General features: G+C 40.7%; 1 protein-coding gene across 2 annotated transcripts in view; it reads left to right on the top strand.

Moving 5' to 3' along the window:
* The window catches only part of HECTD4 (HECT domain E3 ubiquitin protein ligase 4), a 5422508-nt gene that overhangs the window by 730558 nt on the left and 4675408 nt on the right, over positions 1-16542 (top strand). The gene's annotated exons all lie outside the window — the stretch shown is intronic.

Here is a 16542-nt window from a genome sequence, read left to right on the forward strand (position 1 = left end):
GGGAATATGTATTATTTGTAGGGGGTGTGGGAGGCCACGGAAGCCCCCCCTGCAAAAATATTACGTTACATGATGTGTAGTAGTGAGGTGCAGCACAGAATGTCGAAAGTGCGAATTCAAATGTTTCACTATATGCACTTCGACATTCTGTCCTAATTAATATGATGCATGTGGCACATCTGAATCGAAGATGTGAATGGATTTTATTCTGTACTTAGATATTCTCATAGTAAACGGTGTGTGTGTGTGTGTGTGTGTGTGTGTGTGTGTGTGTGTGTGTGTGTGTGCGTGCGCGTGCGTGTGTGTGTGTGTGTGCGCGTGCGTGTGCGCGTGTATTTATGTACAGAAATAGAGGGGAGGGAAAATTTGCAGATTTGATATTTTTATAGAATACATTTGTGCCTAGTTGGATAGAAGATCCCGTATCACAAATGATTGTTGAAAATGGTGTGTTAGCAGTAATGAATCCTTACATCTGAGTGTGGCACACAAGTATTTGCTCATTAAAAGACGCTACTCATACCTCAAAAATATTAGCCTTTGTAACTTGGAGTCTGTGTAGTAAGGTATGACATGGGTTTTCCTTTAAATTGTATTTTCATTGACTAGCTGTTTCCTGACTGTATGCTTCTGTGCTGGGGCATCGAGTATGGCATCAAGTATCCACCATCTTAGCTTGTGCCATATGCATTAAGGGTAACTGGTGTGCTTTGGCCATCGGATTTCCAGTCCTTTTTAGCCTCTCTTGCAGCTTAAATTTCATAGTAACATGATTCATAGGAAAGTTTTTGCATTTGTTGCTTAAAACATACAGGTTTTTAGGTTTTCTTGTTGTTGCTGTAGTAGAAGAGCTGCTTGTTCTATTTCATTGTAAAGCACATCATTAAAATATTTTGCAGGTGACAGAACTTCAGTGTAACTGCTCTGAGTCACCTTCAGAAGCTTGAGACTTGCTTTTCTGGATCATAGGAAGTTAGTTACTAGACTATTGACCCCAAGGCCCTTACAAGCCTAGCCAAGAATTCAGCTCATGTTCCAACAAGTCAGCACCTGATGCCACTGTCCAGCGGGGGCATATGAGGGAATCCCAGGGGGTGTGTTTTCTGTTCCCCATCCACTTATCCAGGTTGCGCTTAAAAAGGGTTAATGAGGTACTCTGCTTGACATGGAGAGGGAGTCTTTCCCACAAAAGGGGGAGTCTATGGGATACAAGTCTGTCCTGCCAACAAGTCCTGTTGATGTCACAGACCAGGTTGAGGTCTCGTGTGCGGGTTAATCGAGTGGAGCTTGACTTGCGAATATGCAGCAGTCCCATCAAGGGTCTGAGATTGCTTTGTATGTCAGAGTTCACCTCTGAGGAATCTGTAGGAGACTGAGTAGAGGGACAAGGCCTTTAGCCTATATGTGTTGGGTAGATGTCTGAGGCCCTGGATTCTCCTGGTGAGGAACCTCTGTGGTCTCACCAGCTGCTGCATGTGCTTTGTGAAGTACTTGCCAAAAGGGGCATTGTACTTAGTAATGGGTCTTATAAGGGAAGAATACAGGGATATGTCCACCAGTTCCCTGGATGAGATACCCTTACTAATGAGGTGGGCCATGTAGAAAGCTTTCCATACAATGGAGGCAGTATAGTGGTCAAAAGTAAGTTTACTTTCAACCTGGGTGCCCAAGTCCCTCACAGATTGCATGCTTTAGGACTGTATTACTAATGTGATAATTTGTGGGGCTGTCACTCTCCCCAAAGGGGATGATGATGCATTTTTTTACTTTGTTTGAGGCCATGTTTCTGGCACCAGTCATTTGTTTGGGTGAGACCCTCTTGGAGGATGCCCACATTATTAGGGGAATTGATGACAAGTACCCACCTTGCAGCCATCTGCGAAGTTGGTCAGCCATAGCCCACTGGTTTTGGTCTGCACCTCAGAAAAGTATATCCCAAACAACAGAGGCCCCAAGACTGATCCCTGGAGTACACCACTAGTTATGAGTCTACTGCTTGAGGTGGATTCCCCTATTTTGACTAGGTGAGTTCCATCAGTGAGCCAGTTTGCTACCCATCTGGTAACATATGGATTGATGCCTAGGTGAGAGAGTTTATCTGCTGTCTGTGAGTGAAGAATAGTATCAAAGGCTTTGGCCAGGTCAAGGTAGGCGTTGTGCACCATCTTCCCCTCGTCCATGGCTTTGGTGACCGTCTCAAAGAAGTTGACCATATATAACAGGTTATGACCTCCCCTTGATGAAACCAGACTGTGTGGGAACAAGTGTATGGAGGTTGCCAGTGTCCTTGTTAATGAGGTCCATGATGGTCTGCTCCATGGCCTTGCAGATCAGGCTAGTTAGGCTGATGGGTCAGTAATTTCCTGGATCAGTGGATGCTCCACCTTTGTGCAAAGGGATGACAGTGGCTATTCTCCACTCAGCTGGGACGAAGCCTGTACTCAGGCTTTGGTTGAATAGGGTGCCTAAAGGTGCTGCAAGTTCCTGCCTGAGTTAATTTAGGATGCAGCCTGGAAAGTTATTGGGTCCCATGGAGGCTGTATGGTTTTGCCTTTGAGAGGGCAGTGAAGACTTGCTCCCTAGAGATAAGGAGAGGGTCAGGTGTTGGGGATGTCCTGATTTACTGATGGGGGGGGGGGGGCAGAAGGGTGAAGTTTTCACTGAAACTGTCTGCAGGTCGGCTTTATCTACGGCGTTTGTATATGTGGTGTCCTTGACCACCAGTTATGAGTAGAGGACATATGTGAAGAAGGCCTTATGATTGTCTTTAGTAGATGTGTCCAGTTTGGACTCAAAGTTTGCTTTGGAGGATTTCACTAGTGCACTTATTTGCTTGTTCATGCTAAGGAGAGATTGCTTCAAAAATGGGCACCTGCTTCTTCTTGGTCCTGGACAGCAATTTTTTTCCTTTTATTATAGAGTTTATTTATTGTAGATGTCCACCAGACAGGTTTACTCTTCCTTGAGGAGGAGGATTTCATCCTGTCTGGTATTCCTGATTCCATGCAGATATATACAAATACTTGTATACTACTTTGATGTAGGTTTGGACTTGTGCCAGTTCCTGTGGAGGGGGAGAGTGCTATGAAGCTGTTTATACCTTCCTTCAGGAGATTGTAATCAGCTTTGGATACGTTTTTTTTGTTTGACCTTAACTGCGGGGGGAGGGGTTGGGGGAGATGGTGACTTTGAAAGTGACTGCTTTGTGGTCAGATCTTACCAGGTATTATGACACTGTAGTGATGCTGCAGTGGTTACTCATGTTGGTTAATACAAAATCCAGCATATTTTCACTTCTTGTGGAAGTGTCGACCAACTGGTTTAAGGCATTTACATTGACAAAATCAAGGAATCTCTGGGCATGTGTGTTTTGGCATGAGTATTTCTTCCAGTCTGGTTGGATAGTTAGTCACCCTGGATCAGGGTAAAGGGTTGAATCGTAATAGATTCGAAGAGGTCCAGATAGGTGGAGTGGGCATCTTGAGTCAAAGTTGGGGACCAGTAGCTAGCTATGATTTGAATAGGGGTCTTGTCAGTTGTTAACTGCACCTGGAATGTCTCCTGTGCGTCATACTGTTTGACCAACCTGGAGGTGTGTATGCCTTTTATATATATTGCAACTTTACCTCCTTTTGCTTTGCTGCCCACGGTTTGGAGTCTGAATGTATGATAGGTTAAGTAACTTGGTATGACTGGGGTGCTCTCCACAGCTTTGAACCAGGTTTCTGTGACTGCACAAATGTCAGCATCTTCCAGGGTTAAGAATGCTCTCAATGCGTGGAGTTTCATGTTTAGACTCCTAGCGTTTAGCAGCACGACCTTTAATTTATGTTTTGATGAAATTTTCATGTTGGTAGTTTGCCTCATGGCATTGCCTAAAGAAATCACAATGGGGGAGGAAAGAGCCTTTGCCAGGGGCCTGAAGCCATTTCTGGCAAAGCAACATGGTTTGTCAATTATGTCATCCCAGGCTGTCAGGTACTGGATCCCCTTGGAATGACACCAGAAGCTAAGCCAGTTGTTAAAGTCACTCATTTTCATTTTGTATTGCAGCATCATTGTGAGTGACGGTAGAATGCTGCTTAAGGCTAGGAACATATCTGTCTGGGGCACACATTCATCAAGCTCAATCATGTCTCTGTTTATATAGTCCAGGGAGGTACGTCTCAAGTCATTCACGCCAGCATGGACTATGAGAGTTATAACGGTACCTGTTGAGAGACTTGAGTGGATGGGTGATATGGTAGGTTCTGGCAGCTGACAAACAACTAACCGTGACTTTCTCCTTATCCAGCTTGGTGAGTGGCACATTTCTGTGTCTCACAATGGGAGTCTTCTGTGACTAATATGTTGAGTTTATATTTAGGCCTTAGTAGCTGTGAGACACAGGTGTGTGAATTGTGTGGTGTGGTGGGCAGTGGAGTTCACGTGTGTTTTTGCCTTGGAGATCTCTCTTGTTTGGGTATGTTTTTGTTGAGGACCTCTGCATATGTGGGGGTGTGTTGTGTAGGTGTGGGTGGTGGTTGAGGTGTGGTGTTTGTGTTGATTGCCTTCTCAGTGCCAGATATACTGGCTTGGAGGGGGGGGGGAGCAATGACTCTAGGTTCTTGATGTAACTGAATCTCTCACAAATTGTGTTCCTAGGTGGCAGTAGTAGAGGGTTGTCTGTGTACATGAGGCATTTGCTGTTTCGGGATGCCGATATCAACCAGACCGATAGGAGAAAATGTAGGAAATTGTCCATCCATGTTTGTCTGAAACTGTGGGAGAGAGGCCAGAGAGAGCTAAGAGGATAAAGGGTGAAAGGTCTAAGCATACTACTACTAGGTAACAGTGGCGGCTCGTGGCATCGGACTGCCGGACTGCAGCCCCCTCAGCTAAATAGCAGTAATTTGTTACAGTTTATTACCCCCCCTCCCCCCCAAAAGGAGAGATATCTATACCAAGCGATTGCAGCCCCCCAAACATCTCCAACGCCCAAGTGAGAACTGCTCTCTCCAAAGCAAAAAACACAGCATCCATGGGACCTGATGGTGTCCCCGGCTGTGTGCTCCACGAACTCAACGAGGAATTAAACCCACAGCTAGGACAGCTGTTTAATCATAGTCCTACCTCTGGATACGTACCCAGGGAGTGGCGCACTGCAACTGTGGTCCCACTTCACAAAGGCGGTGCCTCCACCGACCCTGGAAATTACCGGCCATTAGCTTGACAAGCCTTATCTGCAAAGCCATGGAGAGGATCATAATGGACCTCATAAATAAAGACATAGGAATTTGCAGACTTTGGATCCATCCCAGTTTGGCTTTGTCAAAGGCAGATCATGCCTTCTAAACTTGGTTGACTTTTGAAACAGTCACCAAAGCCATTGATGAGGAAAGGCAGTCCATACAGCCTACCTCGATCTGGCGAAGGCTCGATACAATACCGACTGGTATCATTGAAAAACTCATCAGCTTAAATGTTAACCCATACATCACAAGATGGGTTGCAAACTGGCTGAGTGACAGAACCCACAGGGTCAGAGTTGCTGGCGCCATGTCAGACTCAAAGCCTGTCACAAGTGGTGTACCACAGGGCTCAGTCCTGGGCCCACTCTTGTTTGGCATCTACTTTTCAGTACAAGCAAACACAGGAGGGTTATGGCTGACAAAGTTTGCAGATGACTGCAAACTGGGCCATAGTAGAAAACACATCTGACACAGATATCCTTCAGAAGGGTCTCACAGAAACGGATAACTGGTGCCAGAGCCATGGTCTAAAGTTAAATGCCAAAAAATGCATAGTCATACCCTTCGGGAAAAACAAGGTTACCCCTAGCTACCAAATAGGTGGCAATCCACTGAGCACAGAAGAAGTTATCAGGGACCTGGGGACCCAGGTTGATAGTAGTCTGTCATTCGACACCCATGTAGCTAAAGTAGTTAGGAAGACCTTCTACATTGCCCACCTTATCATGAAGGGATTCTCATCTAGATCAAGGGAGGTCATAGTCTCCCTATACTCATCACTCATCAGACCAATGATTGAGTACAATGCCCCATTGAATGTATCTGACCCGACACTTGCAGCAGCTGGAGAGGCCACAAAAGTTCCTTACCAAAAGGATAAAGGGTCTCAAACATCTGTCCTATGCTGCCCGACTGAAAGAACTCCAGCTCTATTCAGTCGCTACCGCTTGCTCAGAGGTGACCTTTGCCTAACATACAAGGCCATGTCAAACCCAGATTTGATGAATATGCTTCACCTCAAAAAATCTAGATCCGTCAGAGCCACAAGGGCGGTAGACTTAAACCTCGACACGGCTATTAATAGGACGTGCTGGAGGGATAGATTCATCACCCAAAGACTCCCTATGCTGTGGAATAAAATCCCGGTATATGTGAGGCAGAGCACCTCGCTGGCCTTGTTCAAGAGAAATCTTGACCAATGGATGGGAGATCGCAGATATACCCCAGGGATTACCTCAGTGTCACTGCTCAACAGAGGCACAGCAAAATAATGGGTATAGTTCCCCATACTAAAGGGGTGGCGTAAGCCACAAAACTATGGGCTAGGCTTGTAAATGCCCTCGGGCAGATAGCCTAGTATGAACCTATGAACCTATTAATAATGTAAACAAATATATATATATATATATATATATATATATATATATATATATATATATCTTTTTTTGTACTTTAATTCGAGTCCGCGACTCGGAAGTACGCGCATGCGCATTGCGCACTGTAACCGCGGTTTTAAACAGCCTTTTTTTTTTTTTTTTTTGTTTTCATTGCAGCCCGGAGGAACAATGAAGGCATCATTGTGATGCCCAGAAGTCTATGCGGTTCCAAACCGCATAGAATTGGAAGGGGCTCGGACTGCGACGTCCGCAGGCACGTCATGACGTGCTTGCTGGGCTAAGCCTAAATGCTGCTGATTGGTTGTCGCTCTTCCCGGGCTTTATGTGCTGGGAAAAGAGCGAGAATCAAACAGTTTCGGTTGTGGACTGATTCGTGAGTCAATCACAGACACAGTAAAGTGAACAGTGAAGGATTTATCATTTGCGGCGATTTGCCATTGGATTTCTATTTTTTTTTTTGGCGGCCTATATTTTGTCAGCTAATAACTGTGCTGAAGAAGAACTGAAGAAGTAGTAGTAGTTAGAAGAACAGAGTGCAGAGAGTTTTCTTCTTGGTGGTATGTGTAGTATTTTTTATTGTCCCAGCCAACTGTCAGTGTTCATTTGAGATTTTATTTTTAACTTGGGCAATGTTGGTTTAAGGGAATGTATGCTTTTGGGTCTACCTGCATGTGTGTGTGTGTGTGTGTGTGTGTGTGTGTGTGTGTGTGTGTGGGGGGGGCAACATGCATCATTGTGTAGATCTTTATTTGATGTAAACAGTCTTTTTATTTTTTAGTTTATTTAGGCATATTTTGAAGCAAGCATAAATAAGTCCTAGGAGCTGGGCATAGCCTCCTTGCAATACACAATACCAGCGTATACAATTTTAATGTAAATGAGAGCATCTGGAAATATTCCTTGGGTTAAAATCTTCTTCATGACATAGTCTGAATCCAGAACATCTGCATTTCCTAAATGTATATATAGGCTACTATTTTCCATTCTAATTGCAGCAAATAGAGTTTTACTTCCTAGAAGGACAATTTGTTAATGTGACCTTGCAGATGGAACACCTTACATTAAAAATTAACATATGTGATTATTTAATAGTGAATCCATAAATATATAAAAAGTTGTCATAAAGAAATTGTTTTTCTTGAGGCTGTCACTGTGGCAAAGAGGAATAAACTCCTGAAAATGACCTAAATGACCAGAGTTCAAATCATGGGTCAGGTGCTAGAAGAGGGAGGAAGTGATTAGGCTCTGCTGGGTGTCTGTTCCTGGAGAAGGGAGTAGTGGTTCTAACAGACTGATTATGACCATTCAAGCAGAGGCTTGCAGGCTACCAAAGCATCTGGATCTGGAGTGTTGGCTTGGTAATTCAAAAGTAAAAGCAATCAAGTATGGAAAAATGCAAATGCACATAGAAGTGTTAGGATATCTGGTGGTGACAGAGCTGCTGTCAGTCACAGCAGGTACAGTTAAGGCCTCATTGTAAATCCATCATTTTTGGGATGTCAATGAGGACATAAACATGGCTGTCTGTATCATAGCTCTCAGTTTTCTCTTACCCCTATTTTGGGATATTCACTATAGACAGAGAAATTGACTTAAAACTAATAGTGGGAGACTCAGTAGTCAGCCAGCATAGGCGAAGAAAGACACACAGAAAAAAAAAGAACTCATAACTGGTACAGGAAATAACTGGCAAATATCTAACTTGACATAATTTTGTGTTTAATGTCATACAGATATGCTGAGAAATCAGTGAAACTAAAACATCAAAATGTTGACCATACCTCTCAACCTCTTAGAGCATGAAATCTGGACAAAGCCATAAATAATGGGGGGACAGTATCCCAAAAATAGGGACACTTTTTAAATCTTGATCTTACAAAAAGTTGATAGAATAACAGGTTTTACATTAGCATGATTTTTCTGAAGGGCATTAAATCTGAAGCTCATATGTCTGCCGTTATTTTCCAGCTTCAACCCTGAATGATTTGCCACTGATTTGCCAGAAAACTGCAATTTTATGAGAACAGGCCAAAAATATGAGACAAAAATCTGGACATTCTTTTGAAAATCTGTACAGTTAAGCGGTATGGTTAGCACCATTAATATAAGTGGAATATGAGTTAAAATGAGTAGCAAAGGCATGGGAAGAACACAAACACAACCTAGCAATGAAGTAAAAGAAAACTACTGTGCTTTTTACTTTTTTTTTCTGTTTTAATTAAGTGGATGTTTGAATTGAGAAAGTTTGTTTTGGCTGTAATAGGTTACATTGGAGAGATATATGAATCTGTGTACTGTCTGCTTTTAGAAGGGCTAGTTTAGCTGTAGTATGGTAGTTTGGAGATTCATAAGATTCTGTGTTTTGTGTGCATTTAGAGTAGTTGTTTTGGCTATAGTAGGGTGTTTTGGTGAGGTATATGATTTTGTGTTCTGAGTTCATTTAGAAGGGTTGCTTTAGCTTAAGTAGGGCATTTTGGATAGGTATATAATTCTGTGTTTTGTTTGCCTAGTGCTTGAATGTCTGCAGCTTAAAAATAATGGGGTTACAAGATGAAATGCAAAGGTTGTAGAAAAGTTATGCCAGCATATCAAGAGTGAAACTCAACTAATGTGCAAAGTGTGTAGAGAATCAAAAAAATACCTAAAAAGTGTTTCTGGTATGTGGTTTTATCACACCCTTTATCTGTGTGTGCATGTGTGCACACACGGAATGCATATACATATCTGTGTTCATATGTGTATAAACTTCTACACACAAGATAAAAATGACTTTCAAATGTTAACATCTGGTTGCATGAGTTGTTGAGGTGCTAATCACAAAGGAAGAGAAAAAGAAACCACTATCAATATGCAGTGCAGTGTTACACTTCTTGTATTGTTAATAGCATAACAGGTTGAATACTTGCTTTTGATTCTACTCCAAAAGTATTTAGATGCATTGTTGATACTGTACTATTGTTGTACTTTTAAAGGGGAGTAGATGCTGCAGTCCTGAGAATGTCCTCTTTGGTTTAGATACCTAGTAACTATGAACCTGTTATCAGTTTGCCATCCATTCCCTGTTGCAATATTACTAGCTTATCATTTTTTTTAATGTAACATAGGCAATGTATTCCACAAGGGCAACAGGCACTTTATTTGTAGATGAAACAACGAAATATAAAGTTGTTTGCTAGCAACAACCTCTTCATTAGTTGCAGATCTCTTTAATGTGGAATTATTCAGATGACTTTTACTTCTGCAGAGATTGTACTTATTTACTAATACTGGTGGATTGTAGAAGTTTGAGTAGACTTTTATGATGGAAATGTTCTGAACTGGGCAGTTTTGTCATTATGGGTGCATGCATTTTGTTTCATTGTTTACTGGAAAGATGTTCTGAATTGGGCAGTTTTGTCATTATTGGTGCATGAGTTTTGTTTCATTGTTTACTGGAAAAATGTTCAAAACCATAGGAAGGTGTATCAAAGAGCACATGTATGTTTCATATGCAAGGGGCCTATGATTTGAAAACAGCCCAGAATTAATCTTTATCTGCCACTGGTAAAATGTATTTTCTTTGAATGTGGGTTTCAATGCTGTTTCAATAAATGTGAGTTTCAAGGGCAGAGAAGTTTTAATGCTAAGTTTGTTTAGCAGATGTCTTATTGTTTGTGGTGTAAAATGCAAAATAAAACTTTCAAATGAAGTCCAAATCATCATAGAAGTAAATCATTATGCACATTAGTGTTTATGGTAAATGGAGTGAAATAGCCAAGCAATGGATCATTGGAATGGCTGCAGGGGGAGGCTCCATTCGACCATGATTTTGTGAGGGGGAAGGGCGGCAAACTTAGACAGCCCCAGCTGAACTATACCTCCCAACTGTCCAGATTTTCAAAGAATGAATAGATTTTTGCTTCTTATTTTTGGTTTGTTCCTCATAAAATTTGTGGTTTTCTGGTAAATCATTTAGGAATTAAGTCACTAAATAATGACACACTGAGTTTCAGACTTCATAACCTTCAGAAAAATGCATGCTAAAGTAAGACCTGTTATTCTATCAACTGTCTCAGTTTATACAAGAGCAATTTTTAGTACTGTTTATATGTTCCCCCAATATATTTGACCTTGTCCAGATTTACTGCATTAACAGGTTGAGAGGTACATGCAAATAAATCGCTTTATAGAATTAGACATAGCCAAACCTCTCAACTGTCCCTGATTTTGGCTCAAAATGTTGCTCTTCCCCCTAATAATCCCTCCGTAAAATAGCAATTTTGGAAGAAAACATGGAGGGTTTACAATTAAGAAATAACTGTAATAATCAGAGTTATAGATTACTTTTATTTCAGAAATGCATGTAGATTCTTTTATTTTGTCAGTTGCTCAAGTTAGCAGTACTAATATTAAAGTGTCCCTTCTTTGGCAGGTTCCCAACTGTATTGTGTGGCTATTTTATATTTTTACATCACATTTTTGGTCCATTTTTCATAAAATTGTGGGGTTTTTTTGGCGAATTAGTGACAAATAATTAAAGACTGAATTTAGAAAATAATGACAGACATTTAAGTTTCAGATTTCATACCATTCAGAAAATTCATACTAATGCAAGACCTATTCTATTATTTTTCTAAGTTTATAAGAGAAATATTTAAAAATTGTCCTTATTTTTGGGCCTTTGTCCCACTTCTATGTATGGCTTTGTCCAGATTTCTTGCTCTGAGGTTGAGAGGTATGACAAATGTGTCAGGGCCATCACAGTCAGCCAGAGACATTTCAGATTGTGACATACAAGTTGTTGCACCCCACTCCCCTATGTAGTGACTCTGGATGTGTTGAAACAAGGCAAGGAGTAGTTATGCAGTGTAAATGTGCAGAGCATTCCCCCCCCATCCAAGGTAAACACAAGTACTAGAGTGGCTTTTCATCTGTCCTTCATTTTTTCAGAATGGTCTGGTTTCTGTCATATTTTTTGTACTGTTGATTTATGCTTATTACTCAAAGTGCCTGTTGCTCTGTGGTTAAGTAGCAATACTTTAATGACCATCAGGTATGCTTGGCTGAGATTGTAAGATGCAAGTAAGCTGTAATAAGCATACTGTTAAAGAACTGCCAACATTGAAAGCCTTTCTGTTGTTGCCATGTAGAGAATACTTAACTAGATAATGTACAAGCCTTGGGTATTGAAATGCATATGACAGTATTTGTAATAAAGGACAGGATTACATTATTTTAAGAAGCTCATTACACTTGGAGACTTTCAGTCATCTCTGCAGGCTTTACCCGTAAACTAAACACAATGCCAATTGTGTGGTCCATAACCTGTACAGTAATCCTTTTAAGCAATGTATCTTGAGCTTATTTCTTGTTTGCTTTTCATTTTTTACTTTGATCATGTTTTCCCCATGAAACAAGTAGATAGTTGTCAGGCAGCAGGTCTTTTTGGCTAAGAAACATTTTTACAAGTGGGGGTATCAGAGATTTCTACTTTCAGCATGTTACTTGGTACTTTAATAAAGTTGAATATAAATTATAATTAGAACTGCAGTGCAAGAAGTGGTTTGAGTTGAGTGCTGCTTGTTTTTCTTATACTTGATTTTGACTGGCATTCCATTAATGTATTTAAAAAGTAATTTATTTTTTCCTGCCTCACAACCTTTTTGTTTCCATATAGATATTAAGTAAGCAGTCATGCAGCCAATGCATTGAAATATTTTTTATTCTTCTACACTTCATTTTGTCTTGATTGGACTCTCATAATAACGATTTGGCACCCAGGGCAGTGTATTTAGTTTTTGTGGTTTTGAGCATAGCTCCTCCCCTTTCTAGTTGGCCGCACCCCTTCCCATTGACCCCACCCATTCAGCTGTCTCCTGCAGCCCCCCTTAGATTTGAAGTCACCAGCCGCCACTGCTAGGTAATCAAACAAGTGCTACTAAGGGAAAATTTGCAGTTGGAATATCTCAAAAAGGGTTAAAAAATGTGCAGCTGCATCTCTGGATGCAGCAAACCTGTATCTAGACTATGCTACTCAATGTAAGGTTAACAGTCTCACAAAGAAGCACATATTAACCACTTACAGACAAAAGTACAGAACTCACAGTATGAAAAAAATAGTTAAACAGCAGTAAGTTGCAGTAAATAGCAATGAAATATAATCAGTAAGCTGCTTTAAAATAGTGCAAATGTGATAAATTAGCTCGCTGTCAGAACAGTAAAAAAACAACTGAAATGACGCAGCAATTCAGTAGAATACGGTCATCAATTTAATAAGGCTTCCGACAAGCAGTAATAAATGCGGCAAACTAAACGCAGTTTAACTCCTAAGCACAAGCAGCAAAATCAAGTAGGAAGAGGCACTGAGGCTTGCTGTGATGGGAAGTTTTGAGTGAAGGGATTGTCTAGAGGATTTCCTGAAGCTCTCTCTTAAGAAGTCAGTGTTGTCTGTTGACCAGTATCAACTCTTGTGGTAGTGTTCTTTAGTGTTAAATTGGCTGTGCATCTTAATATTTATAACTGTGTATTAGGCATTTTCCTCCTCTTGGTGTGATTATTTATGGATAAATTTATCAAGGTCAAATGTTCTTGCCGTCTTGTTATACCCAGAGTGTATTATGGCTGTTCATATAATGAACACCCTGACTTTTGTTGGGTTGAGTTGAATTATCTTGACTTTGTGGTGATTATTTGTGTTTCATCTTGAGCAACAGTCTGCTATGGATTTGATGCTAGTCATAAATGTTACCTTGAAACTCTAAATCCCAGTTATTTACCAAGTTTTGTAGTTCTTTGTTAGGATTTTTCCAGTAATGTTAAATGTGGCTTTAATTGCCTTCTCCAAAAGAAACCATGTCTTCTCCCAAGCAGTTTGGAAAGTTGCCACCGTCTGTAATATTTTGTATGTAGCATTAATGAAGAAAGAGCTTATATTTTGATTTAATCCTATATAATCTTAGGACTTCTTGAGTCCTTGTCAGTCTGCTTATAGAAACAAACACAACACACTGAAATTACACTTGTGACTACGTTATAATAATGAATGTGGTATGTTCAGTTTTTCTTGCTTAGGTCACTCTGCCAGTAATAATCATTACATATGGGAATCATCCACATTAACATGTCTGCCTGCTTGGCCTTACTCCCAGAGCTGTGCTTCCATAAGGATGCAGGCCAACATTCTCCACATGCTTGAGATGCATGCTTGCATCATAGATGAGAGAGGTCAGCCCACAGCATTTTCTTGTATTTTGTTACAGGCAAGTATAGTTTTTTGATGGTCCGGGAACGCTGGTAGAAAATCTTCAAAAAGATAACTGCTCTGTTGGGGAAAGTTTCTGTTTTAACATATATTTTTCTGATGTTCTTCATATTGATCTATGTTGCAGTAGGCTTAACCTCAGCTGTTTGGGTTATATCCTGCCAAGGATGCAGCAGCCAGCCAGCTTCCAAAGATTCAGAACACCTGCCACACACCTAAACTGCCAAGCAGCTCAAGTTGACTAAAAGAAAGGTTTGAGTGCAAAGCCGTTGAGAGCAGTACTGGGCCAAAGAGTATACTCCTCTGAGGCTTTTGAGGATTGATGGTCAGCTTGTACTTTTTTATGCTGGGCAAATTAGTTGTCTTTGGAGAAAAAAACTAAAATTTTCTTAAATTTTGTTGTTTATTACTTTCCTTTTCAGGAAAGTTATTTTAAAATTAAGAGCATTGTTACTTACGGACTGTCTCGAGACTGTAACATTCCTTTAAACGAAGCGCTCATTTCATTTGGTCATTTTAAAACTAGTATATACTAACTGAAAATATATTTTATGTAGATAAATTGTTGGACTGGTAGTTTTACCGGCATTTGCTGCGTGTCTTCTCCGGGAAAGATGTACCATTTTCAACTTGACCGTGGAACAGACTACCAGTTCCACAATCTGTCCTTTTTTCATCCACAAAAAGAAAAAGTTAAGCAAAGAGCCTTTGCCACCATAACAGGCTAGCAATTTGCCTCATCCGCAGGTGGGTGACTGTGCTGTGGCCATTTGTTGTACCTCAGACCACTCATCTTTTCCCCAGGTCCCTCTGTTGTAGCACCTACAGCCACTTTTGACCAGTGAGTTACATCCTCTGTAGCTGTTGGAGTCCCCTCAGTAGGCGAGGGAGAGCCACTCTGGTCTGTCCTGGGGAGTGAAGGTTTCCCTATTATCTGAATGCTGTGCCCATCCCTGGGAAGCAGCTGTTGCCATTAGTAGCATGGTTAGCCCCATTTTTCCTGTCAGAAACATAAAACCAAGATTGTACATTTTCCTCAAATTTCTTTGGATTGGAGTAGTTTCCTGGGACTGGCTCAGGGTTTAATTCAGGCTGTCAGTCTTTCTTGTAAAGTAGTTTCTGGTAAAAGGAAGAGGGATTCCTCTTTTCCTGAGGAGATTCCAGATTCTGAATCTGAACAGGAGGATGCAGTGATGGATTCAGAGTTTTGTCCTTAGATCTTTGACTCCAAGGAGCGTTCAGTTTCTGATTCTCCCTGTGGGAATTTCTCTTTCTCTGAGACTATTGCTGGAATATCCTAGGGTTTTTAATGTAAACAATGAGGTTTCTCATTCCCTGAAAAATAGTAAGAGTTGTTAAAGAAGGATTTTACAGAAACTACACTCATTCCTTCTGTCCTTTTTTGCTTTAGAGGATGTATATCTTAATTGCCTGCAATTTCCCTGATGGTTAACCATCTGTCCATAAACAGGCAGATAGGATGTACACAGTTCTTTAGTCTTTTAAAATTTTTATATAGTAATCCCATACCTGACCGAGCAGCTATAGCCTTAGTTGATTCCACTGCTGCTTATCCTTTCTGATAAGGATGAGAAAATTATTGATAGGTATAGGGGAAAAATGTATACACTTCTGCAACTTTGATTTTCAGAATTTTGAATTGTCAGGCTCATATGTTAGTTTGTTCTGACTAATTATGAAAGTATGAGGAATGTTTTACCTACAGTTTCTTATTGTGACGAAAAATCTGTTTTAAATATCTTAGTTTCTTCTGTTGCACGGGTCACACTACTCACTGATTGTGGTGTGTGTATGACTCTGTTGATACTTCTTCCAAGGCTATAGCTACTTATACTGCTTCAAGGGTGCTTGCTTGGCTGAATTCTCAGAACCTACCAGATATAAAAAAATGAGCTTTTAAGTTCTCTCTTGGATAGAGATTTAGTATTTGTCCCCGCTGCTGCAGAGGTGATTAAAAAGTGTGATGAAAGAGGCAGGCTGATCCAGGGAATCTCTAGGATTTATCAGGTTTCCTTTTCCAAATTGTCCAACGGATTTTCTTTCTCCTCATCCAATTTTGGCAAAGTCATAATAAAGAGCATCAGCAGAATTCATTTAAATAGTCATTCAAGAAGAAATGGCAGGGAGGTTTCAAAAGGAAATCTCAAACTTCCCAAAACCAAGGAAGTTGAACAAGTCTGAATGACTATTCAAGAGACCTTGTGACACCCCCAACCCCCACCCGGCCTCTCATCTCTTCCAGAAAGTCTGTTTCTCTGTTTTTCTATGTGGTAGAAGATTGTTTCAGACAAATAGGTTCTGAAAAACATTCATCAAGGTTACAGGTGACAATGGGAGAAAATTCTGCCTTTCTGGGGGGGGGGGGTCATTCCTCAACCTGCAGATCAGACTATTTTGTTGCTACTTGTTTTTCATCACATACTATCCCTCTAGAAAGAAAATGTTTGGTGACCAGTTCTGGATCGTTCTTTCCTAAATTTGTTTGTGATAGTGCCCAAATTCAAATGCTACTTCACAACCTGTTACCTCTTCTTCCTCTTTCACGTTTCCTGGTAACTGTCCCTTTTCATCCAGCCTTCAAACGTTTCCAAAGGTTTTTGTGTAGCTATCAGGTCTCTGCCTTACCCTTTGGACTATCCACTGCACCAAATAT

Source organism: Protopterus annectens, chromosome 4.part0, assembly GCF_019279795.1.
Source record: "Protopterus annectens isolate FY-2018-M chromosome 4.part0, PAN1.0, whole genome shotgun sequence".
Classification (NCBI taxonomy): Eukaryota; Metazoa; Chordata; order Ceratodontiformes; family Protopteridae; genus Protopterus; species Protopterus annectens.